The 24066-nt window shown below is 43.9% G+C and overlaps 1 protein-coding gene and 1 long non-coding RNA gene across 3 annotated transcripts in view; both read right to left on the bottom strand.

The window, feature by feature from the left end:
- Window positions 1–24066, bottom strand: part of GALNT16 (polypeptide N-acetylgalactosaminyltransferase 16) — a 238210-nt gene that overhangs the window by 208288 nt on the left and 5856 nt on the right. The gene's annotated exons all lie outside the window — the stretch shown is intronic.
- On the bottom strand, window positions 18754–23204 carry LOC133377306 (uncharacterized). Its single transcript, XR_009760689.1, has 3 exons — window positions 23061–23204; window positions 21318–21495; window positions 18754–19588 (listed from the first exon to the last, which is right to left on the bottom strand). It is a non-coding gene; the product is annotated as an uncharacterized LOC133377306 (long non-coding RNA).

Below are 24066 nucleotides of genomic sequence, written 5' to 3'. Positions count from 1 at the left end.
GGATTTACTTTGTTTTTTACTAGAACTGCAAAGTTTATCTAGCAGAGCCAGAATGCCACAACCCTGGGGTCTATCCTCCAGAGGCAGAGGTAAAATAATGGCTTTGGGGGAGAAGAGTGCAGAAAATTAAAGAACCTGAAATTCAGGACATACACTTCGAATTAAGGCCCGAGAGCATGTCCTCAGTCCAGGAATTTGTTTTCCGTTCCAGAACTGAGGTCACAGCCCATTTGCACATAGATCTGCTCCTAGATTCCCCCTAAGCCAAACAATGTTGGACTGCAACTCCAGTCACCCCGAATAATACAGTTATTAGCCATACCAGCTGAGACTGATAGGAATTCAACACCACTTGGAGGTCCAGAGGTTCCCCATCCTTGCCCTAAGCTTTGTATCAGCGACCTAATTTAGGGAAGGGGAAGGATTGTTTTAATGGGTGCTATTTTTTAACAACACTGAATGTCAGAAACCCTTGCCAATCATCTGCAAATCAATCGGAGCTGCTAGTAGATCCTGATCTACCTGCTGCCCACTCCTGTTTCAGAGGACAGCTGCAGATGCCTGTGATGTAGCCAACAAAAATAAGAGAAGAAAAATTGCTCTGGGGGATCCAGAGATGCAGGGTCTGAATACCTATTTAGGCAGAGCACAACACTGCATATTCTCCAACACATGCCAAATGAAACGAAACTTGTTTTACATAGATTAAATAAAGAGATTATAATATAGTTAATGAGACATGGACATGGTATCCGATAATGAGTGTCAGCCAAGGTATTTTTAAATCTTTGTTCAAAATATTTTCCCATAACTCAAGAGAGCACACACCACATCTCACGCCTATAATATTAAAATGCTTTAAAATGTCAAATCTTAGTACATGCTCACAACATTACAGCATTCGGCTTTCAAGAAAACCAAAGAGTAAAGGAGCATGCCAAACCACTACCTTGGCAAGTATACAGTGGCACACATAAGAAATCAGCACATATACTGAGAACACAAATATGACGCCTTTCAAGAGGTGCAGCTGGAGGATATGACAAATCTGTGCTACACTAAATGCTCCATGCTACAAGCATGAATGTTACTCCAGCTGACAAGCTGCAACAAAATACTTTCATTTATTAGTGCCAGATTCCATCCTGGATTGCGTTTAGAAGTTCTGACAGCAAAAAGTCCCACAGATGCAGCTGTTTCCATTACAATATTACAAAATGATGGAGGGAAGTGTAGCTACCAAATACCTCATTGTCACACAGCTATTAGAGGCTTGGCGGTTCCGTCCAGATTTCAGTCTAGCAACCTTACACTAGGAATGCAGTCAAAATGCTGTTGAACATCTTCATGCTGGCAATTTGGAGTGAGGTCCCATCGCTATTCATGATACCTCACTCTCCTTCTCCTTTTCATCTCTTTTCAAGGAATAGCAATTAAATCAGGAAAAATAAGTTATTCTAATGGTTATTACATCAGTAGAAAATTTGTAAATATAATGTAGACTATTGATAGAACAAATGAAATGGAATAACAAATAGATTAGACTTAGAGCACTTAGAACTCTAGAAAAATAGTAAAAAATAACAAAATCTTCCAAATCAGAACATCCTCCAACTTTAATTTATAATATAACCATCTGAGCTTTAATTGCAGCAGAATTGTCAAACACTTGGTCGAAATATATTTGTTTTGTAATTTCATTTTCAGCTGAAAGGATTGACATATTTAATAATCTCTCTTGTCCAAGAGAAGATCTCAAATAAAATTTAATTCATTTTAACTTGCTGAAGGTTCTTTCACAGGATGCCGTTGCAAGAGATATGTTAAAAATATCTTCATTGCCATTTTCAGGCTTGGACAAGACTTCGTTAGGGAATATTCATGGATTATTTTCAAGAGGTCTAAACTAGTTGCTGACTCTGGAACTGGAAGAACTGACAGTGCCTGGTGCTTAAAGCTTTCAATTTCTGATGAAATTTCTGCAGGCTTTAAATCACTTTCATATTTTAGTTCCAATTCCACTGCTCCATTCTTTAGTTCCATAACAATCATTATAGACAATTTAGTTATTATTTTATTTTTGTACATAATGTGTACACACACACACACACGGGTGGGGACTTCAGCAACTTTGGCACCTAACCCCAAGAGTGCCAACCGCTCACTCCTCCTAGTCGTTGCTGAACTCCCCCTCCCCTTAGACCTGGCCAAGGCTCCCTGCCGCAGGTTGCCAAGCCTCCCCCCCTTTAGATCTTCTCCCATGAGGATAAGAGAAACCGAGGAAGGAGGCGGCTGGCCAAGGCCAGCTGCACAAAAACAGCTGCCCCAGCCTGTCCTGACTGTTCCTCTGTGACTCACCTGGATGCCACCTCAGTCACTCATCTGTAACTCACCCACCATGGCCTTACCACAGTGCTGCCACTGCCTCGCTTACCCACCACCACCCTGCTCATCCTCCCCACCAAGGCTAGCCCACCTGCTGCAATGGATGGCTTTCATCATGCTGCGTGATGGCAGACTAAGATAGGTATAGATACACACACTCATATATAACATGAATCAGGTGCAAGCGCCCCAGTCGCCTCACCCTAGTTCTGGTCCTGATGACAGCAAATGAGTTAAACAGGTAGTGGGCTAGACGGCTATTGCAGTTTAATGCAGACAAGATGGTCCGAGTAGTGGATCGTGCAAGTGACCTGGGAGGTGGCAGTCAACTGTACTGGATGGGATTGAACTCTCCCGTAAGGATCAGGTACACAGTTCTGAGAGTGCTTTGAGATCCATTCTGTGCTTTGAATGCCCATTTGCCTCTGCAGTGGGAGGCATCGTTCACCAACTTAGGTTGGTGTGCCACTGTGGCCTTGCCACAGCTATCCATGCTCAGGTAACACCTTGGATGGGATCACACTCCCCTTGAAGGAGCAGGTTCATAGCTTGGGGGTTCTCCTAAAAACATCTCTGTCACTTGAGGCTCAAGTAGCCTCGGTGGCATGGAGTGCCTTCTACCAACTCCGCTTGGTGGCCCAGCTACCCCCTAACTGGACAGGGATAACCTGGCTTCAGTTGTCCACGCTCTGGTAACCTCCAAGTTAGATTACTGCAATGCGCTGTACATAGGGCTGCCTTTGAAGACAGTTTGGAAACTGCAGCTTGTGCAAAATGCAGCTGTGTCCTACCCAGAGCCCGAGGCAAGAGATGGAGGCGAGGCTTGGTTCAATTCTCATTTTATTAGTGTGATGGTTGCATCCAAAGCAATGAGCTTCATAAACCTGTCTATCTCACTACTTTCCCTAGCTAAGCTACCTAAGCAGTCTCTACAGCATATGAGGAGAGTTAACTCAGCACTAGAGCCTGGGTCGGCACCTGCTTGTGTAGGGAAAGTCTTTGCCTGTAGACGACGGCTCCTCCGAAGTTCCACCCTCTCAAGGTCCCTCTTCTCACGCCGTCTCATGCGGGGCGAAGGGGAGCAGGCCTCCGACGGCCCATCTGACAGCGGGACTTCGCTAGGTGATGGCTCGACTTCAGGGAGCAAGAAACTGGTTGGCAAGGAAGTGTTTGAAGTGCCAGGCTGGGATTCCTGTGGGGGCAGCGTTGCTGCACATGATGGGTCGCTTTCCAACGGCTCAGGCGAGGAACTCACAGGCAGTGCGGGAACCGCCTCAATGGCGGGGCTGGCCGGGGAAGTCTGCGGGCTGACAGCGCTCCCCCTTCCTTCAGTGCTCCCAGGGGCGTCATCCTCATCTGACTCCTCTCCCTGAGCTAGCTCCTCTTGCACCTGGGGAGCAACAAGCGGCCAGATTGGTAACAGGGACCAGACGGTTCAAACATATAAAACCAATTCTGGCCAGCTTGCATTGGCTGCCTGTATGTTTCCAAGCCTGACTCAAGGTGCTGGTTTTAACCTATAAAGTCTTACATGGCTTGGGACCACAATACCTGTTGGAAAGCCTCTCCCGACACGAACCCACCTGTATACTACACTCAATATCCAAGGTCCTCCTCTGGGAGCCTACTCACAGAGAAGCTGAGAGGATGGCAACAAGGGAGAGGGCCCTCTCAGTATGGCCCCCAAATTATGGAATGATTTTTCTGATGAAGTGCGCTTAGCACCAGCACTGTTATCTTTTCGGTGCCAGCTCAAGACTTTCCTCTTCACCCAGGCATTTTTAACAGCATTTGAATAGCATGTTGTTAACTTGCATATCGGTTTTTATGGGTTTTAATTTGGTACGATTTAAATTTGTATAATTGTTTTTAATTGTTGTAAACCATCCAGAGAGCTTCAGCTATGAGGCGGTATATAAATGCAATAAATAAATAAATGTTGGGTCACTGCATCTTCAAGGCCAGCACTGGACATGGAGGCTGAAGCTGGAGTCAATGCTGTGTAGTAGGAACTAGAGCATTAATGAGCTCTGAAGGGAGCTGTTAACCCAGAAAAAGTTCAAAGCGGATTGAGGGACATATATAGTTGGTGCCTGTACCTGGCCCTCACTTGCTGGGTCTTTTCCCTCATCTGGAGTAGATCCTTCCTCCTCAGTAGGCCCCCTGCCCATAGAGCTGTTTAGCAGCCAAACAGGGGCTCCTCCTGCAACTTGTGCTTCCTGTCTGGTCTGCCACCATCTTTGATTCCTGAGGCTCGGAAGTGATGGGTGGAAATAAAGGATCAAGTCAGGGCTTGGGATGAGGTCATTAGTGGGTCCAGGTGAAGCATCTCTAAGATGGGGCTTTTCAGCCTTTGGACCAACATGCATGGCTTTGCCATGTCTTCAGTAGGAGTGAGGTGCTGCGTGGCACTCCAGGCCTCTTCCCCGAAAGAGGTCTCTCCAAGGTCTGGGTCAGCTCAGGTCCTCATACTGCCATGCATTAGGTGCAAGATTGCCTTTCAAGACAGTTAGGAAACTTCAGTAGATTAACCTCCTTTTAGCCCAGGACCTACCACTGAACACTGACAGTATACTCCAAGCAAGAAAAAAGTGACACTGGTGCAATGAGAAGGAAGAGGGACTTCAAATGAACTGTCCATTCCCAGTGGCGTCACTAGGGTTGGTGTCACCCAGTGCAGTAATTCATGGTGTCACCCCCATGGACCTCCTCCCATACCAGACCATACAGAATCCTTAGTAATGTTTTTTGTACTAATGTTACTCGTAAATCGTAATTCCCGTATATCACTGAATGTAATGGCAATAATAGTGACATAAACAACTAGCAAAATTAAAATTACACCTTTAAATTACAGTATCATATGCACAGCCTAAATGTATTTACATTTATACATAGTTTCATGTGGTTAAAGTGAAAATTTGGTAAGAAAACAACAGAATTCAAAGTAAAAACGTTTAAGAACTACATCAAAATTATGTTCATTGTAACACAAACACAATTCTTTGTTATGTTTACTCAGAAGTCCCATTAATTTACAGCACAATCCTAACCATGTCTACTCAAAAGAGTAAGTCCTAATGAATTAAATGAGGTTTACTCCAGGTATATGGGATCAGCATTCATTTACTCCCAGAAAAGCAAGTATTGCATTAAAGCTTTCATATTGGAAAGGTTTTCAAAGCACTGCCCTCTCCAACAGCCCAGGGTCTGACTGCGTGCTACACACAAGAGAAAAAAAACTTTAACCCATATTCTTAATATGTGGCCCTGGGAAGATCTATTGCCTTGTTAAGCTGAGTTGGGACTCTGAAAAATGCTTGTCAAAGTTGACTTTGAAAACTGGGCAGCACTTGACAGTGAAGAACTTGGAGGTGAGTGTCTCTGTGTGGTCACTTCTACTCCTTGTTTTTTTTTGTTTGTTTTTTTTTACAATAATTTTTATTCAAATTTTCATAAAACATACAAAACAAAATCATAAAACATTCAAAGACAAAAAACAAAACAAAACAAAAATGATTAAACAAAAAAATAAAATGTTGACTTCCCATTTGTCGCAGATCTAATCAGTTGTAGGTCTACAATATATAACAATCCTGTCTCTTAAATTATATTATAAAATCACTTTCCTCCAGTAGTTATCTTAATTAATCATCAAATCTCATAAACATTACTTTATTCTTTCCACAAAAAGTCAAAGAGAGGTTTCAATTCTTTAAGAAATATATCTATCAATTTTTCTCCAAATAAACATGTCGATTAATCCATCTCGTTAATAATAATAATAATCTTATTGTCATAACCATAGTCTAAATAAACATATCGATTAATCCATCTCATCAAAATCTGTTCCAATAATTTCAATAGCCATTATTCCATTATCCCTATTAATTCCATCTTCCATCTTCAATAGTCCTGTTAAGTCCAGTAATTTCAGTGTCCAATCTTCCATTATCAGTATTCCATAATAATCTTGCTGTCATAGCCATAGTCATATAATAAGAGTCTGATGGGAATTTCCTCTATCCCAAATATTTTCTTGCCATCAATTCTGAATAAGTTGCTGAAATATTGTTGTAAAGTCATATCTCTGTTCTTCTTTTTTACAAAATGCACTGGCTCATCTCTTGAGAGTTTTTCCATTGTCACATGGCTGCAGTTAATTCCATAGATTTTCTCTATATCAAGCTCCATCACGTCATTCCAGTCCAGAAGATTATCCAAGCCATTGATAACTTTATCTCTAATATCTTCATTAATTTCTTCAGAGATAACATTAAATTCCAAACAGTAGATTTTATTTCTAATATCCATAAACTCCAGATCTTTTTCCAATTCCACATTTGTTCCAATCTCCAGGGCTTGTATCTTCCCTTTATTTTTTCTTTTCTCATCTCTGATCTCATTCTCCTCTCTCACAGGATCCCCTATATCTTTAAGCTCCTGCGTCATTTTGCTCAGTTCAATTTTCAGCTCCTTACTGCCCTGTCGCAGGGTTTGTTTCGTTATCTCAATCTCATCCATTATTTTCTGAAACATAATTACTTCCAGATTCTCAGCCACTTTCTTGATTGCCATTTTTAAAACTTCTACTCCTTGTTTTTGAAGCATCCTGACAAAAGTGGTGACTTCCTCTTCAGTGCACAGTTAAACTATGGAATTTGCCCACAGATGTAGTTACGGCCATCAACTTTGGTGGCTTTAAAAGAGGATTGGACAAATTCATGTAGGATAAGGCTGTACTACTTCCAGTATCAGAGGCAGTATGCCTCTGAACACCAGTTGCTGGGAATCACAAGTACGGGGAGAGGGCTACTGCAGCCAGGTCCTGCTTGTGGGCTTCCACTAGGGTTGCCAGGTCCTTGGCCTGAGACTGATGCTGTATCTTTAGGACAGCCTTTCCCAACTAGTGGGCCACCAGATGTTGTTGGACCACAACTCCCATCAGCCTCAGCCAGCATTGCCAATGGTCAGGAAAGATGGGAATTGCAGTCGAACAACATCTGGTGGCCCACTAGTTGGGAAAGGCTGCTTTAGGAGAAGAGAAGGTCAGCCAAGTGCAGGTTCTTGCAACTCTGTAATGGGAAAAACCACAAGGTGGTCTCCCTCTCCCCTCCACAACTTTTAAAGATACAGAAGACCTTTTGGTTGCCAGGCCCGGCCTCCAAGAGGTCTTCTGTATCTTTAAAAGTTGTGGAGGGGGAGGGAGAATTCCACCTTGTGGTTTTTCCCATTACAGAGTTGCAAGAACACCTGCGCTTGGCTAACCTTCTCTTCTCCTAAAGATACAGGATCAGTCTCAGGCCATGGACCTGGCAACCCTAGCTTCCACAGGCATCTGGTTGGCCGCTATGAGAACAAGATGCTGAATTAGATGGGCCTTTGCCCTGATCCAGCAGGGCTCTTCATATGTTCTTTTGTTGTCCAACCAGCAAGCAAGAAGCAATCATCAGTTTTTCTGTGGTCAGAGCACCTCAGACAGCCTCAATCATGAACTTCTTAAGATGTACTGATGTCTGGAGCTAAGCTTGGAGTTCATTTGTTTTTTCATGTTCTTTTCTGCAGTGCTGTCCCATAATGGCCCACTTGCAGCTCTCAGAAATGTAGCCCTGCAAAGAGACTATTAAGCTGCAGAAGCCCAAGGCAGTGCCTAGCAACCATCTGCTGTACCCTGCGAGTACTTACCTGTTTTTATCGGATTACCTGCTTGTCAGTCCGTTTTCAGGCAGAATTGTTTCCACCTGCAGCTCTCAGAGGTGTGGCCTAGCAAGAGGATATGTAGCTGCAGAAGCCCAAAGCAGTGGCTAAAGGACTTTGCCTGTTTGGTGCCAATGAGGGACCATGCTTATACAAAGCTGGCAGGGTCTACCTCAGCTGGGTTGAGGGGCTTCTGCTGGTGTAGGTATATCCTAGTTCCCTCAGCCTGGCATAAATACAAGTTGGATTGCACCTTAATTTGTCTGAATGTATGTCCATTTAAAACTGCCTTGAATATTGAGGATAAAAAACAAGCAATAACAATGAGGGAGATAAAGATGAAAAAGAGGACAGACCTCCTGTACCTTTAATTAATATCATTTGTAGACCACTTCCCATCCAGGATCCCAAAGTGGCATACAGAATAAAATCCAACATTAACATGTTAAAAACATATAAAATCAAACAAGTACTGAAATATATATAATATTAAAATATCAACAGCAAAGAACAAACAAATGCCAGGGATATGCACAGTATCTAAAACGGGCCAGTGACCCAGCTGGGGAAAGCCTGAGCAATCCAATGTGTTTTTCACACTTTTTCAGAAGCACTCTACTGTGGATGCCTCCCCTATAGGAGTGGGGAAAAGAGCATTCCAAAGAATGAGTGCCACTACAGAGAAGGCTTGTTTCTATGTCATCAACAAGCAACACATCATAAAGTGGGATGACCCTAACAAGGCCTCTTCTGATGACCTTTATGTCCTAGCAGGTCTGTATAAGGTGGTCTTCTAGGTATCCAAGTCCCGAGTTCTTTAGGGCTTCATGCATCAGCAACAAAACTTTTAAAATATTTCAGTAGCTAATAGGCAGCCAGTGCAGTGCTTTTAGCACAGGCGTAACATGTGCATGACTGGATTACAACAAACATCTTGTCCGTGCCCTCAAGCCTCAAAAACTGAAACAGATCCCATAAAACTAGGTAAGACTCCATTGGACATCCATCTGATACTGTATCAATAGTATCAATTCAAGCTGGCATAGGTTTTATCTTCAAAGTGTTTTAAAATTTGTCACAGCATGACTCAAGAGTGCAAGCATTCAATTTGCTGGGGTATATGAAAATAATCACCGCACCACTCGGAAAAGCAATGCTGGATGGCTACTCAAGGCTGTGATGGAAGCAGCAAAACAAGCTTCTCTGCAGCCTTCACTGCCATGCAGTAGGTGCAATTATGCACTCTAGCACATGTCCAGTTGGCTTCACTTTGAATCTTACACCACTTGCACTTTAGTTTTCGTTTTCCTGGTATATCGCAGAAAACCAGGAAGCAATCTGGGCTCTACAGTGCAGGACAGGACAATTGGGAGCAATCATGTCAAGCACCCACCCCCATCTGCATTCCATAGTGACACAAAGACCTCAACAGGATCACCACCGGCTTTGGTTTTGGATTCCATAAGTCTCCAAGGGCAGACCATCTTAATAGGTCCCCAAATTCTACCGAAGGTGACTAGTACTATAAGTCCAAGCTTTACCAGAGAGTGGTCTGACAGTAACAATGGGGTGAGTTAAGCCCCCCTCAATGTCCAAATTGCCCTGTTCACACACTGAGGCAAAGACCAAAACAAAGGTATGCCCTTCCTTACACTTTGGCCCAGACAGACAGCCCCATGGTTGCAGGCCATGAAATTCCAATGCAGCTTCAGTGTGGATACTGAAGTCCCTCAAAACAAATGTAATGGGGTTCTCAAACTTGAGACCATCTCTGCCTGCTCAGTTAGGGTGGGCAGTACACCAACAGCATCCCCAGTCTGTCTCATTGCCCCAGTGTCATGTACAGGCCCTCATAGCCAACAGCAAGCCCCCCCCACCTGTGTCTCTCTTACAGCCCTGCCTCCAACAATGCCCCAATATAGAGGGCTGCTAGAAACTGCAGATTCACTTGTAGTCCCCTCCAACAGAAGCCCTCTGACCAGTTCAGTAAGTCTAAAGAGGAAGAAGATGCCACAAAGAGGTAGCAAGCAAATAACAAGCACAGTCTCTCAGTTCAGGCGGCTGGTCTTACTTCTTTCCCTCCTGCTGCTCTGGCTTGAAGCTACACCTACTGAAATTCCTTCTTTTACACAACTTTTAAAGGTGACATAACCCTGCCCTTTATTTTGGATCTGGCCACTCTAGTGACAAAATGAAATGTAAAAATCAAACAGATTTATAACTGGTTTTCAAAGCACTGCCCTCTCCAACAGCCCAGGGTCTGACTGTGTGTTACACACAAGAGAAAAAAAACTTTAACCCATATTCTTACTTACTCAAACTGAAGACCTCCAAACCACCATTTTGACGTTGTAATGAAGCCTAAGCACTGCCTGGGTCAACAAATCACAAGCCTGGCTCCCCTTATTGGCTACAATCCTGAAAGGATGGGATTAGAGGCCAGAGCCTGGAAAAGTTATTTTTTGAATTATAACTCCCACCAGCCCAATCTAGTGGCCATGCTGGCTGGGGCTGATGGGAGCTGTAGTTTAAAAAAGTAACTTTTCCAAGCTCTGGCTAAAAGCTGCTATACAGATCGGTTAAAAAGATCGCGGGGGGGCTGATGTTTTGGTGTATATCTCGGGAAGCAGACGACCTAGAAAGTTAGGGTTTTTTTTAAATTGAAGCTGAGAGTCTGGAGATTAAGGTAGGGGTGGCTCTAGGTGTCACCCCCTCTCGGTGTCACCCAGGTGCGGTCCGCACCCCCCGCACCTCTTAGTGATGCCCCTGTCCATTCCTGGGGGCCTCTCCAAGTCTTAAAAGAGGCCTTAAAAATCGTCACTGCCTTCCAAGTTTCTTTCCATGCACAATTCAAAGTGCTGATACTAATCTCTGAAGTCCTAAAATGACCTGGCATCCGATATTTGAAGGACAGTTCTCTCACACAAACTGCCTGTGTTTTAAGAGCTTCCTCTGAGGTCCTTTTTCAAGTGCCTCCACCTTCAAAGATTAGGTGGATGGCAACTGGGGGGAAAGCTTCCCCAGAATGGTGCACCTGGGGCCATCATGGTTAGTTTTCAGGTTCCAGGTCAAAACAGTTCTATTTTCCTGAAGCGGATGAGTGATCTTTTTTTTATTATTATTCTCTCAGTCTCTGCCCACCTTTGTAAGGGTTGTATCTTAAAAGTGTCCTTTCAATCTGAGCTAGGGAGGGCAACCACAAGAAAGACAGCCTTTTCAGGGATGCCTCCCTCCTTTTGTGAAATGCCCCCCCCCCAAGAGGCTCACGTAGTGCCTCTGTTATTGTGGTGCCCCTTTTCAGTGCAAGGCAAAAGGTCTTCCTTTTCTCTGACCTTTTGAAATCTGTGCGCCCGTCCAGACTGGCGTCGTATCATGGGTGTTTTCTGCAACACGTTCTTAACACAAAAGTAGCGCATTAGTGGTAGACTGATTCTGCTTTAGTTTGTTCTGCAATGTTTCCCAAATGCTGTCACATTGTTGCTGTCTGGAGGGGCTGTAGTATAACAAAAGCAGGACAAAAATAAACCAGACCATAAACCAGCAAAAAAAGTTACAGGATTTCAGCAGGAAGTTACAGAATGAAGTTACAGAATGCATGTTCAAACAATAGGGAAAGGGGGTTCACCTGCAACCGCCCCAATAGCATCATGAACACAAATCATCATGATGGTGCAATAAAAAAGGGACGTCTGAAGGGGGTCTGTCTGTAAATTGGTTTAAAGTTGAACATCTTAACCTTCACATTCACAATGCTGTCATTATGTTTCAGCCCTGTGAAGAGGCTCTTTTGTGCTCTCCTCATTTTGATTGTATGATTACTGCAGAATCTGTTTTAAACTCTGCTCCGTTACCTGCTGATGTGTTTTATAGTCTGCTATTACCTGCTTTGGAGTTTTATTGGAGTTTTGTGATTTTATTGTGCACCTCCCAGGCAACTTTCATTATGGGGTGAGCGCTAAATGTAATAAATAAATGCCATTTCTGATGCTACTATCAGGGCTATTATTTTTAATTGTTTTCAGTGATTTCATATATTTCATTTACTGTTGCTATCTATTGTAAGCTACCTTGGAAATGAAATGCCAAAGGATGGGATACAATGCTCCAAATAAATAAGCAAACAAACCAATTAATTGGTAAAGCCACATTCCAATGGTGGATTCTGGAGGGACTTACCACACTGTAGAAAAGAATCTTACCTCAAATTTGTATATGCATTTATTTTTAATAAGAGCCAGTACAGAGCCAGTGTGGTGTAGTGGTTAGAGTGTTGGACTAGGACCTGAGAGACCAGGGTCCAAATCCCCACTTGGCCATGAAGCTTTCTGGGCCACTCAAGGTCTCTCAGCCTAACCTACCTCACAGGGTTGTTGTGAGGATAAAATGGAGAGATAGAAGAATCATGTACACCATCTTGAGCTCCCTGAAGGAAAAGTGGGATAAAAAGAAAGAAATAAAATAAAAATAAATAAAATACACTTTCTTCATGAACCCAAGGGAGCTAACAAGTATAATAAAAATAACGGCAATCTGTCAAGACAATAACTGAAATATAAAATATTTCACAAGGAAGCCAATTCTTACTTTACGGAAAGCTACTGAGGCTTAATTAAACCTAGGAGTTGTCAATGATAGAGGCTGAACCCTATACCCAGTGCCAGGACACAGTCTGGGAACATGTGCAGAGGGCTGTTGAACATGTGCAAAAAGCCTTTCTCTTATCATAGGGGGATCATAGCCAGCCAACAAACACCTGGTATTAAAGGGCAGGGTTTCTAAGAGAGTATCCTCCAGGCATTCTCACATCCCAGTTCCATATATTTTAGGGTGCTTCCAGATGGGAGGCTTAATAGTGTAAGCGGGTTGTTGGCAACAAGTGTTTTTGTTTTTTACTTCCTGGATTTGTCCTGGAAAAAGTAAATCCAGATTAAATGGGGGAAAGTTACAGGCTGGCATAAACATGTGGAAGTAAAAAACTGTGTGTATGAAGGGTACCCATCCCAGAACAAACACAAGAAGCATCCTTAGATCCTTAGATATTAAGGACGGTGGCTCATTCAGACCACACTAAAAACCCATGTTTTCCTTATTGGAGTTGTTCTCTAGTAGTCCATGCCCAATAGAAAAAGAGTGTAAAACTCACATATTTTTATCAGAAGTGTATATACCTTTTTGTCTAGCATTTGTGATGATAATTGCAGATATATGTCACTTTTTAAAAGCTGCTGCTGCCCCTGATGCTTGGGTAAGCTTGGTTCACAGCTTACCATTTTCCTGGAAAGATAGGACAGAACATATTGGTTGCCTTGGTTCCCCAGCGTTAAAGCCTCACAACTGATTTGATTTCATCCTGCAGTTTTACATGGGGGTGAGGGAGGAATAATGACCAAAGCCACAGTAGCTTTGAAGGAGTTTGGAGCCAGTCAACATGTGTGTTCTACTTGGGCTTTGCATATACAGATTTTTAAATTCACTTTTATTTATTGTTCTGTTGTCTGATACAAAGGCATTCTGCCCTTCTTCCACAGAGCCAAGAAACCTTTCTGCCATACAACATTTGCCGCCCAGTCCTAACCATGGCACTTATTTGCACAGTATGTTTATACAGATCTATACCCTTTAATTTCAAGATTGTTAATGACATTAGTGAGATCTGGTTCTTATCCTCTGTTTTCTTCAGAAAAACAAAAGAAAATCTGAACAATTGACCCAAACCAGCTTTATTATTGTTGTTATTGTTGTTTTTCAGATGAATAATTCCTGTATTTTTTCATAAGCCTTGCAGTTTTGCCTCCTTTTCCTCCTTGTACTAGGTCAGTTGAGCAATTTCCACAGCCAGTTTCCACTTTTTTATTATGCACATGTTGCATCTTAATGATCTCAAAGAGAAAACTAAGAAAAGGGCCACAGAGCACCTTCAAGACTCAAACAAAAAGAGAAGGCAGATCTCAACAATTTGCAGTTAAACTTTCATAAATTCTTATTTTAAGCCAATTTCATGGGATCCACAGAAAGAGATTTGCGGAATTATTTTTAAAGCTGTGGTCCACATCTGAAGGTGAAACAACTGCTTTGTCACTGTTAAATGAACCTGGCCATCAAAAGAACTCAAACTGCACATCTCAAATGTTTGAAAATCACAACAGGAATGCAGGCCAACACCTTCTTCGTGCACAGTTATGCCATGGTACTGAGCCAGCATCAGGGCCTCACCTAAGCACGATCCTTACAGCAGAGAATGACGCCAAGCCAAGTTTTACCCAAGGCAAAATTAAGAGGAGCATTAAGTTATTAAAACCTGGGATTATTATTACTTTAAAAAGAAAGAAAAATAAGGTTTTCATCTATTTGAGAATGACAAAACAGGACCTTCTTCAAACCAGATTCAGCTAGAACAGGAGCCTTGTCCACACATTATGTATGTGATGGAGCTCCACAGAATTAATGGAAAGCAGGGTTGCAGTGCGGGGCCTTCTACTGATATCATACACCTCCTTGCCTGGTCCTAGCCCCACAACATCCATGCATGCCATGAGCTTGAACGGCTGTAGAGGGGAAGCCTATGACCATAGAATGCTACACACACAAGGAGTCCTCTCTTGAGATGTCCCCACTCAAAACTGCAAATGTCAGGGGTGGGGTCGCAAGGGTGTAATGTTGGGGCAGGCAGGGAGCAGTGGATGTCGTTGGGCCGCAACTCACATCATTCCTGGCTATGGGCCATGCTGGCTGGAGCTGATGAGAGCTAGGAGTCCAACATCTGGAGGGCTGCGGGTTAGCCCTCCCCTGCTGTAAAACCTTCCCTTTTTCATCAGGCCTTTGCTCTTTTTTCCTAAAGAGGCTTTTCTGACTGGCTGACACTTTTTTTTACTTATTTTTTTAAAAACTTTGTTATACAATTGTGAGGGTGTCCCCCCCCCGAACAACTTAGAACAAGTCATTTTGAACACATGCTGGAATCGCAGACTGTAAATATTTTTAAACATATGCAAAAAATCTCCCAGTTCATATAGGGAGGGTTCTGTCACAGCTTTCCCTCTGATCGGCAAGCGTGCAGAAAGTTTTTTAGGTGGGGGAAACACAGTCAAATACACAGTCTCCCACCCACAATCTGAATGGGACTGTCCTAGAAATTGACATTCATCTGCATGTGTAGATAAAACATCTGCTTTGACACACACGCAGCCATGGCAGACCAGCTTCCTGGGTCTGACTAACTTATTCCAACTTCAGAAGAATCTCTGTGGAGTGTTTTATTTTAAAAAGGGGATGAATTCGTGCACACATGCTATATGATTATTCCCCGACTTTCATTGTTGCTTTTCATCCAGCTGCATTCTCCCTCTGACTACAAGGGGTGTTTTGAGCCTGAAATATGTCTCTTGTGAATGTTTGTAATGAGAGACAGAAAGTGGAAGAATCTGTTTTAACAGTAATGCAGTTTTGCAAGTAAGTCCGTACAAATTATGATCCCCCCCGATGAAAAACAACAACACTAGTCTCCTTGCACTGTACAGTGGTAAAGCACACACTTTGCATGGAGAAGGTCCCGGGTTCAACCCTGGCACTTCCACATAGGGCTGGGAAGCACCCCTGACTGAAATGCTGGAGAAACGGTGCCGGTCAGAGAAGACGATACTGACCTAGATGGACCTGTGGTCTGGCTTGGTGTAAGGCTGCTTCCTGCACATTTGTAATTTATTGCACATTGGTTTTTCTTCTAGGCTATGTTGGGTCAGGATTTACAGCCCGGTTCCCTATAGAACTCTGATTCACTTATTCTACTTTCAATGTCTTGGGCATCACGGGAAACTGAACCAAAGTTGGCCTTTGAATGACTTTTGATATAAACTGACAGTTTATTTCCTGGTGACCTGACCCTTACCTACATTCCAGCGGCTCGAGTAATAAAAGCCAGTTTAAGCTGGAAACTTCACTATTATGTACTTCTTGTATCACATCTATGCCTATAGCCTTGCTTATTGTTACAATTGTGCCTTGCATAGAAATGCTAAAAGTTGTTCCACTGCCCCATAGACCTTGACTTGTAAAAACCTTTGATATGCAAGCTCAGTAATTTCATGTCTGTCTCCACTTGAGGGGCGCCCAGTTGCAGCTGGGCCTCCCCTTCCAGTTTTCTCTTTGTCTGTTTCTGTAGAGTGCTTATCTCAAGGACATGCGAAGTATGCAGACATAGAGTCTAAAAGATAGTCTCAATGTTTCTACTTATGCCCTTCCCCTGTACCCCTTTACCCCCTTCTACATATCTTAAGATTGTAATAACTAGCAATTGCTTCTTTTGTGTTTATGACGTTACCCCCCGATATTGTAAACTTCGGGGAGAGACTATATATTCCCCAAGCTATCAATAAACGAGGTTCCCATGCTGGCCTGCCTTGGCTCGTGAGTATTGGGTCCCCTTTGCAAAGGAATTGTCTGGTGTTTACTTGATCTCTGATAGTGGGTTCATTTGCACTCAGCTCCGCACTTTCTCGGGTGTAAGCGAGTTGGGGTTGACAGAGACTACTCGCGTGTTGGGTTTGGACCTAACAAATTGGGGGCTCATCCGGGATCCCTTGTACGGACCCCCTTTTTGCCATTTCGCCCCTTAAATTGACAACAGGCGCCACGAGAGACTTTTCTCGGTTGTCAAGGAAAGCGGGCTGATTTGGCGTTACGGGGATAAAGCACAGTTGAGGAAAACCTCTATCAGACATCATGGGAAATAAAGGGAGTGTGCCGGTAAAGGACAGCCCTTTGGGGATAATGTGCATGTTGTGGGAAGAGGAGGAATTGCCTGTGCGTAAAAGAGGCTTAAAGAAAAGAAAGATGATAGAGCTCTGTGAGGAGGAGTGGCCACGGATGACTGCAGTGTCGGTGCCGGGTGAACGGTGGCCGAGGGGTGGATCCTTTGAAACCGCTCCGTTATTGGGAATACGGAGACGGATTGGGGATACCCACCCGGACCAATTGGAATTTTGGCTCCTATGGAAAATAGGATCACAAAAATGGGATAGCCTCACTTTGATGGCAGTGAGAACTCTGTCCATTGAGGAGCCCCCCCTCATTATTTTAATGACGATGCGTCAGGAAAAAGAATGGTCTTGAACCGTTCTATAATACCCTCCGCTCCGGATCCGTCCTCAGCTCCTGAGAACGGAGATCCCAATCCGGAGGTTGAAACCTGTTCATCTGGATCAGATGATGAGACAGATGAAAAGGGAGGAGAGAAAGGGGCCTCAGGGGGCATGGACACGCGCAGGCAAAAAAAGGAAAAAGAAAGGAAAGCAGCAGAGGCTTCAGAGTTTCCCTTGATTGTACATGACCAACCGTACATGGATGGCCGAGGTGGCATCCAGCGTACGGAGGTAGTTGAGTTAAAGAGTTGGTTAGAATGGGATTTGAAAGAATGGAGCAGGATGGCTGGAACCTTTGGGGAACAGCCAAGGAGGATAAGAGAATTGTTGGGCAGGTTGTTTGAGAGTCACAATCCGACGTACTCGGATGTGGAACATTTGTTGAGGAGAGTGCTGACAGGTGAAGAATGTAGCAGGTTGTGGGCGTTGGAGACTGCATGGGCTGCGGAGGCGGCAGCAAATAGAGCTGATAGACCGAGCGCATACGGCTGCAGCTTGGGTAGCGGGAGACTGGACGCAGCCTCGCCGCGCCCAGCTTGCAGACCGATAGGGATAGGATTTTGGCACACTTGGAGCGGATGTCACAGAAGCCCCCCAACCAAGCTAAATTTATGGCAATAAAACAAGAAGCCAGCGAACCTCCCAGAAAATTTTGGTCGCGCTTGTTAGAGGGAGCACGTAGTTATACCAATCTGAACCCAGAAAACGTGCTGGATCATCCGACCCTCATTGCCAATTTTGTTCATCAAGCGCAGCCAGCAGTAACAGACTATTTTTTGAATTTCAGACCCGGATGGGGGGGGGAAGCTGTGACTGTGATCCTAGAAGTGGCGGATTTTGTGTGGGACAAAGATAAGGAGAAAAGTAGAAAGAAGGAAAAGAAAGAGGATTTTGAAATGTTGGCTCTTGCGATAAGAGGCCAGCCACCAAGCAGAGGATACCGAGGCAGGGGGAGAGGATTTCCGAGGGGGCCAAGAGCAGGAGAGCAGAGAGGAAAAGGACAGATGAGGCAGTCGTGGCAAGGAGACAGGGCTTGTTTTCAGTGTGGAGATTACTCTCATTTCAAGAAGGACTGTCCGTGGAGGACAGGGAACACGCAATACATACCTAACAACCCTTGTTACCCAGACTTTACAGGTGCGAATGCAGAGTTTCCGCCCCCACCTCCGTCTGCCGTCCGACAGACTCCGGGTTCATGGGATCAGTATGGCAGTCGCCAGGCACACCAACAATGACTAAGCATGGAAAAGGAGGGGTTGGGAGCGGGACTAATGAATCTTATGTCTCTCGCAGGATTCTTTCTCTCTCTTTCTCTCCCCACCCAGGAACCTAAACTGTCTTTAAGTGTACAAGGGCAAGAAGTAACTTTCCTGGTGGATACAGGGGCCACATGTTCCTTAATAAATGTTGCCTGTAATGATTGGTTAAGTAAAGAAGTAAAAATGACAATGGGGGTTGATGGGAACCCCACACCTATGTGCATAACTTCACCATTGCAAGTAAAGTACAAAGAGAAGTTGTTTAACCATGTTTTTCTTTATTCCGCCTCATGTCCCATTTCCCTCATGGGCCGTGACATGTTATGTAAACTGGAGGCTACCTTAACCTGCACCCCTGATGGGGTGGGTTTACTGATGAGTGTATTGGGGGTTCCAGTGGGAACTGCAGTTAAACATAAACACTCAGGACACAGTCTACCAGAAGATCTTGCTGATCTACCACCGGATCTGTGGGGTACAGAAGACACAGACGTGGGATTGCTGCGATCAGTAAGCCCCGTGAGAATCCAGGTAAAGCCTTTTCTTCCCCCACCCAGAGTTGCTCAGTACCCGCTATCATTGGAAGCAAGAGAAGGCATACGTCCCATAATCGAAGGTTTTATTGCAAAAGGAGTCATCCGGCCGCAGCGAACCCCCTGTAATACACCTATTCTACCTATAAAAAAGCCCCCAAAGAAACCCGGAGACCCAGTTCGGTGGAGATTTTGTCAAGACTTGAGAGCGGTGAACAGGTATGTGATCCCTTTACACATGGTTGTTCCAGATCCAGTAACAATCATCAGCCAGATTCCGTGGGACGCGAAGTGGTTCACCGTTATTGATCTAAAAAATGCCTTTTTTAGCATTCCTCTCCACCCAGATTCGCAGCATTTGTTCGGGTTCGAATGGGACCAGCGCTCCTTCGTTTGGACCCGAATTCCTCAGGGATATTGCGATAGTCCCGGAGTGTTTAGCCAGTGTCTGCGGGATGATCTCGAGGGGTTCACCCCAGAACGGGGTTCAGTCCTTGTTTTATACGTTGATGATATTTTGATCGCGAATGAACACCAAGGGGCGCTGTGAGATGACGGTAAGGCTTTTCTGTTATACCTGCATTCAAGGGGTCACAAAATCCAGTGGCTGTCAGAAAGAGTTAAATATCTGGGGTTCATTTTAACGCCAGATGGGCGACAAATGGATCCCGGGCGTGTTTCTACTATACAGAACTGCCCGCTTCTCTAATAGTGGGTTCATTTGCACTCAGCTCCGCACTTTCTCGGGTGTAAGCGAGTTGGGGTTGACAGAGACGACTCGCTTGTTGGGTTTGGACCTAACAGCTACTTGAAGGCAATCCTGCTGGTCACCTGGTGGCGATTCTTACTCAACATAGGCAACCATGCAGGTGGCTCTTTACAAACCTTTGCAGTTCAAACTGGGGAAGTGAGGAGCACAAAAACAATGAAAGCATGACATGTGGAATGGTCTTAGAGTGATGCTCAGCTGCTTCCCAGGTGTCAAAGTCCTTGGGGGCAGGAGAGAACTCTTGTGCATATCTTGTGCATATCTTGGCCATATTAATGTAAGGACCACCATTCAAGGGCCAGTGTGGCCAAGACAGGATGGTAGTGGGAAGCAAAACTCAACACATACACAGGGCCCGGCCTTGTGGTTAGGCTTTCCTTCTCCCATGCACCTTTTCCAATGTGACGCAGCCAGAATTGTAATGGGTGGGGTAACCAGCAGTGGGGTCAGAAAAACTAGAACATTCCAGATTCTGCCAAGTTCCACCCACAATCAGTGTGGTTTGCTGTTGTTTTTTTAAATAGGAATTTTCACTCGAGTAGGGAATGAACTCAAAGGGCACTTTTAACTAGGCAAAGAAGCACTTTTAACCTTTCATAAAAAAGAAAAATTACATAATAAAGTAAGTACTGGGATAAATATATTTTAATATTAAATGTGATTTTTAAAAAATGTTGCACTGACTTTACATTTAACTTCAGCCACACATATTCATCACTGTCTTTCTCCCACTACAACTCCATTCTTTGCTGAACCTTCTCAGCTTTATGAAGATTTAGGACACTGTTCTTCAATCTTGGGTTCCCAGGTGTTGTTGGACTACAACTCCCATGATCCTTGGCCATTGGCTAAACTGGCTGGGTTGATGGGAGTCATAATCTGTCAACATCTGGGGACCCAAGGTTGAAAAACAGTGATTTAGGGCAATAAAGTGCACAGAACTAAATCCTTGAGCTACTAGAGGGAATATTAGGTGGAGATGTCCCTCCAGCCACCAGCCTGGGGGTGGGTGGGTTCCACCACTACAGAGGCTGCTGTACATGCCAAAAGTGCACTATTAGGGTTCCCATAGGGGGTAACATATGGAAGTCCCCAAAAGAGGGTCATTGCAGGTTAGGGTAGGATGGAGCTTGACATTTCCCAGAGAGCGGTCCAAGGATCTGGCATAACTAAAACAAAAGCAGACCTTCTGCCCTGGCTAGCAGAAGCCAGCAGAAATACAGAGGAGGACCCATCAGTCCCTACCTCCTTGGCCTCTTAGGATGGCTTACAATTATTTTTTTCTACAGTCTCCTACATCAGCTCTTATACTACTACCAATAGGAACTGTCCATTCTGTGAGAACTTTTGTTCCCTCTTTTCAACACAGATTACAAGCAACATAGTCACATCCACCCTCCATTCTTAACAGCCTCAAATAATTCAATTTCTGCTTTTGTTTTTTATTTGTTTGTCTATTTTTAAACCTCACCATCAAGGTTTATACCTGGGCAATAGCAGATTCCCTTTTTGTTGGTTGGTCTTTTGCACAGCTCACCTGGCCAATTGGTGGTATCTCTTTCTTCAAAAGCTGTGGTTTTAATTCTTGTTGGGAAGGGAGTAGTTTGTTCTCATTTTGATCAAGTATTCTCTGCCTTGCTTGAAGTGCATTGCCCCTCTCTTTGAATTCCAATATGTCTTTCTCTGAAACAATAGTTTCAGTAGCTGCAGAGTGCCTGGCAAGAATATTTGTTAATTTAAGTGATTTTGCAGCAACATTTTGCATTTCTATAGACTTCCTTTTTGCATTTCTTTTGGCATTGTGCACACACTCTTCAGCAACGAACTAACAATGCAAGCCGAACCATGTCTACTCAGAAGTAAATCCTACTGAATTCAATGTGACTTTTTCCCAGGTAAGTGAGGTTAGGATTATAGCCTTAGGATGTGCGCACACTAGCCACTTCAAAAGCAGTGTGAATGGCACACCTCCCTTCCCCACTGCTGACTTCAGATCTTCTAGGACCACCCACAGCAAAGTATTGGGCCCATCACTGCCTCTGCCTGAGCTTACAGCAAAACTTTTCCATTGGCCCCACCTGGAGGAGCAATGGGTTGATCTACCAATCAATTGCAAAATCTATTTGAAGCTGAATTAAAAATAATACAATTTAGTTAATCTAACCAGGTTTTAGAGTAACAGGGGGCAGAGTTTGACTAGTGTTGTGTGCCCCCATTTTCACAAAACACAGGTGAAGATGCACTGGAACCAGTACAACAGTAAGTGTGTCTCTACCCCTAATAACTACTCAAATTCAGTACTGGCCTCAGACTTAAACTACCTTCCTACCTATCACATAGGGAGAGAGGGCATAGAACTGGTTGCTTGAACTGTGACTGGCTCTCATCTTTCGGTAAGTCCTCTCTCATTAGCCTATAGAACTGCCACTACCAGTTTATTAAGGGAGTTGGAGCAAGACCGTTTACAGGGTGGTGAGAAATTACATACATACTCGAACACCCCATAATCGATAGACTTGGAAAACCAAGGGTGTTGACAATGGTTCAAAGAATGCAATGTATGAAAATTCCCAAAGCAGATGAAAGCAAGTTGACTCTCCTTCTCTCCCAGCTGATCTCCAAAGATAGTCTCTTATTTACTAGATATATGAAACAATCTCTTTATTCAACATTCATCCTGTTTGGTTTGCACAAAGTTTGCAGGGAAGTTCCCAGTTGTCTATGGAGCATTCATTCAGATTTCTTTATAGGAAGGTAATACAGTGTTGCATTGAGCAACTGCTGTCCCACACTTTCCAGTGCATTTCCCCATCACTGTCCTTACTGCAAAAAGTCCAGATTTGGGGGGGAGGGGGAAGCAGATTTGTTGCACAAGAATACCACATCCACTTTAATTGCCCCACCTAAATTTGCCAGTATGCACTTAAATCCTACCCACCAAACAATGGCAGTGTGAATGTGCTCTTACACTCCCCCCCTCCCCACATTCGCCTTTAGCCCCAGGAAGAAGCACAAACCCTGGGTGCCTGAGGATACTGAGGAACACTTTAAGAGCAACTTTCCCAGGGCTCCTTCAGGTGACTTGTTTATTAGCATTCACCCTGATTTGTTTCTACAAAGCTTGCATGGAGATTATGCGTTGTCCATTCTTAACTGAGCATTCGTCCTGATTTGCTTGCACAGAGCAAGTGTTTCCGGGCTCATTCACATGAGAGCTGAACTCCATTTTAAAGACTAAGATTTTCCCATCGCGACAGAGTTTAAAGATTCACACTCCTACCTTCCAATACTCTGTTTTCTGTTCACACTGGAGGGAAAGGGTCAATCACGCAGCTTCCTAATAATCACGCCCTCTTAGGGTCAAACTACCACTTCCTCTGGTTACTTTGGCAACCGAGCATGCTCAGTTTGTTCCAGAGTAAGGAAAAAATCCTCAAATGCAAGTATTTGCATTTTCAGAATCCAGCAGAAATACAAATATTTGTTTGAACAGTGTTATAATTTTTTGCACAAGTTGGGGGGGAAGCACTGTTTGCAGCAGGCTTGCAGAACAGGAGCTAGCAGGAAATGACATGAACAAAGGGAGGAGGAGGGAGTGGGTGGGGACTCACAAAAGCATTGGTGCTAAGCGTCTACAAGCCCTAGACATACAAAGCACAGACAGTTTTTCCTTCCCTTCTCGGATTAGAATTGGATTGATTTGATGCTGATTTGAAGGGAAAAGCAGTGGCATGCCTTCACATTCACAGATACATCATGTAAACCCTGAGAATTAAACGGGGCTGCAAATAGTGCCTGATTCACACTAAACCTCCGTGTGAACCAGCCCTCCTGGTTAAGCAACTATTTAGCCAACACTTTTTAGGGCATTTCCCTGTCACTTTCTTAATTGGAAAAAAAATGCTGGGTCCTTTAAGAATTGGATTTGTTACACCAGAGTGACAGAACACTTGAACAGTGCAAGCCTAAATCCCTCCCACAAAATACTGATAGTCTGGAGGTGACCCCAGACTCTTTCCTGCTGGGCTCCTACTGGGAGGAAGGGTGAGATATAAATATAAATAAAATAAATAAATAAATTTCCCATCCACTTCCTATTCAAAGACAGAGAGTGCTCAAGTGGGCAGTTAATAGCTCATCAAGTTTTCATCACATTTAACATTAAAGATTCAAACCGATTAAAAGAGCAAAGGGAACGTGCTCAGAGCTAGAAAAGAAACAGGACTAGCAGGTTTTAATTTGTAGCCTACTTCCTAGATACCACAGCCCTGTCTGTGCAATGCGCT

Source organism: Rhineura floridana, chromosome 2 (genome assembly GCF_030035675.1).
Source record: "Rhineura floridana isolate rRhiFlo1 chromosome 2, rRhiFlo1.hap2, whole genome shotgun sequence".
Lineage (NCBI taxonomy): Eukaryota > Metazoa > Chordata > Lepidosauria > Squamata > Rhineuridae > Rhineura > Rhineura floridana.
The sequence above is the reverse complement of the archived record's forward strand: the minus strand, read 5'-3'. Positions and strand labels throughout refer to the sequence as shown.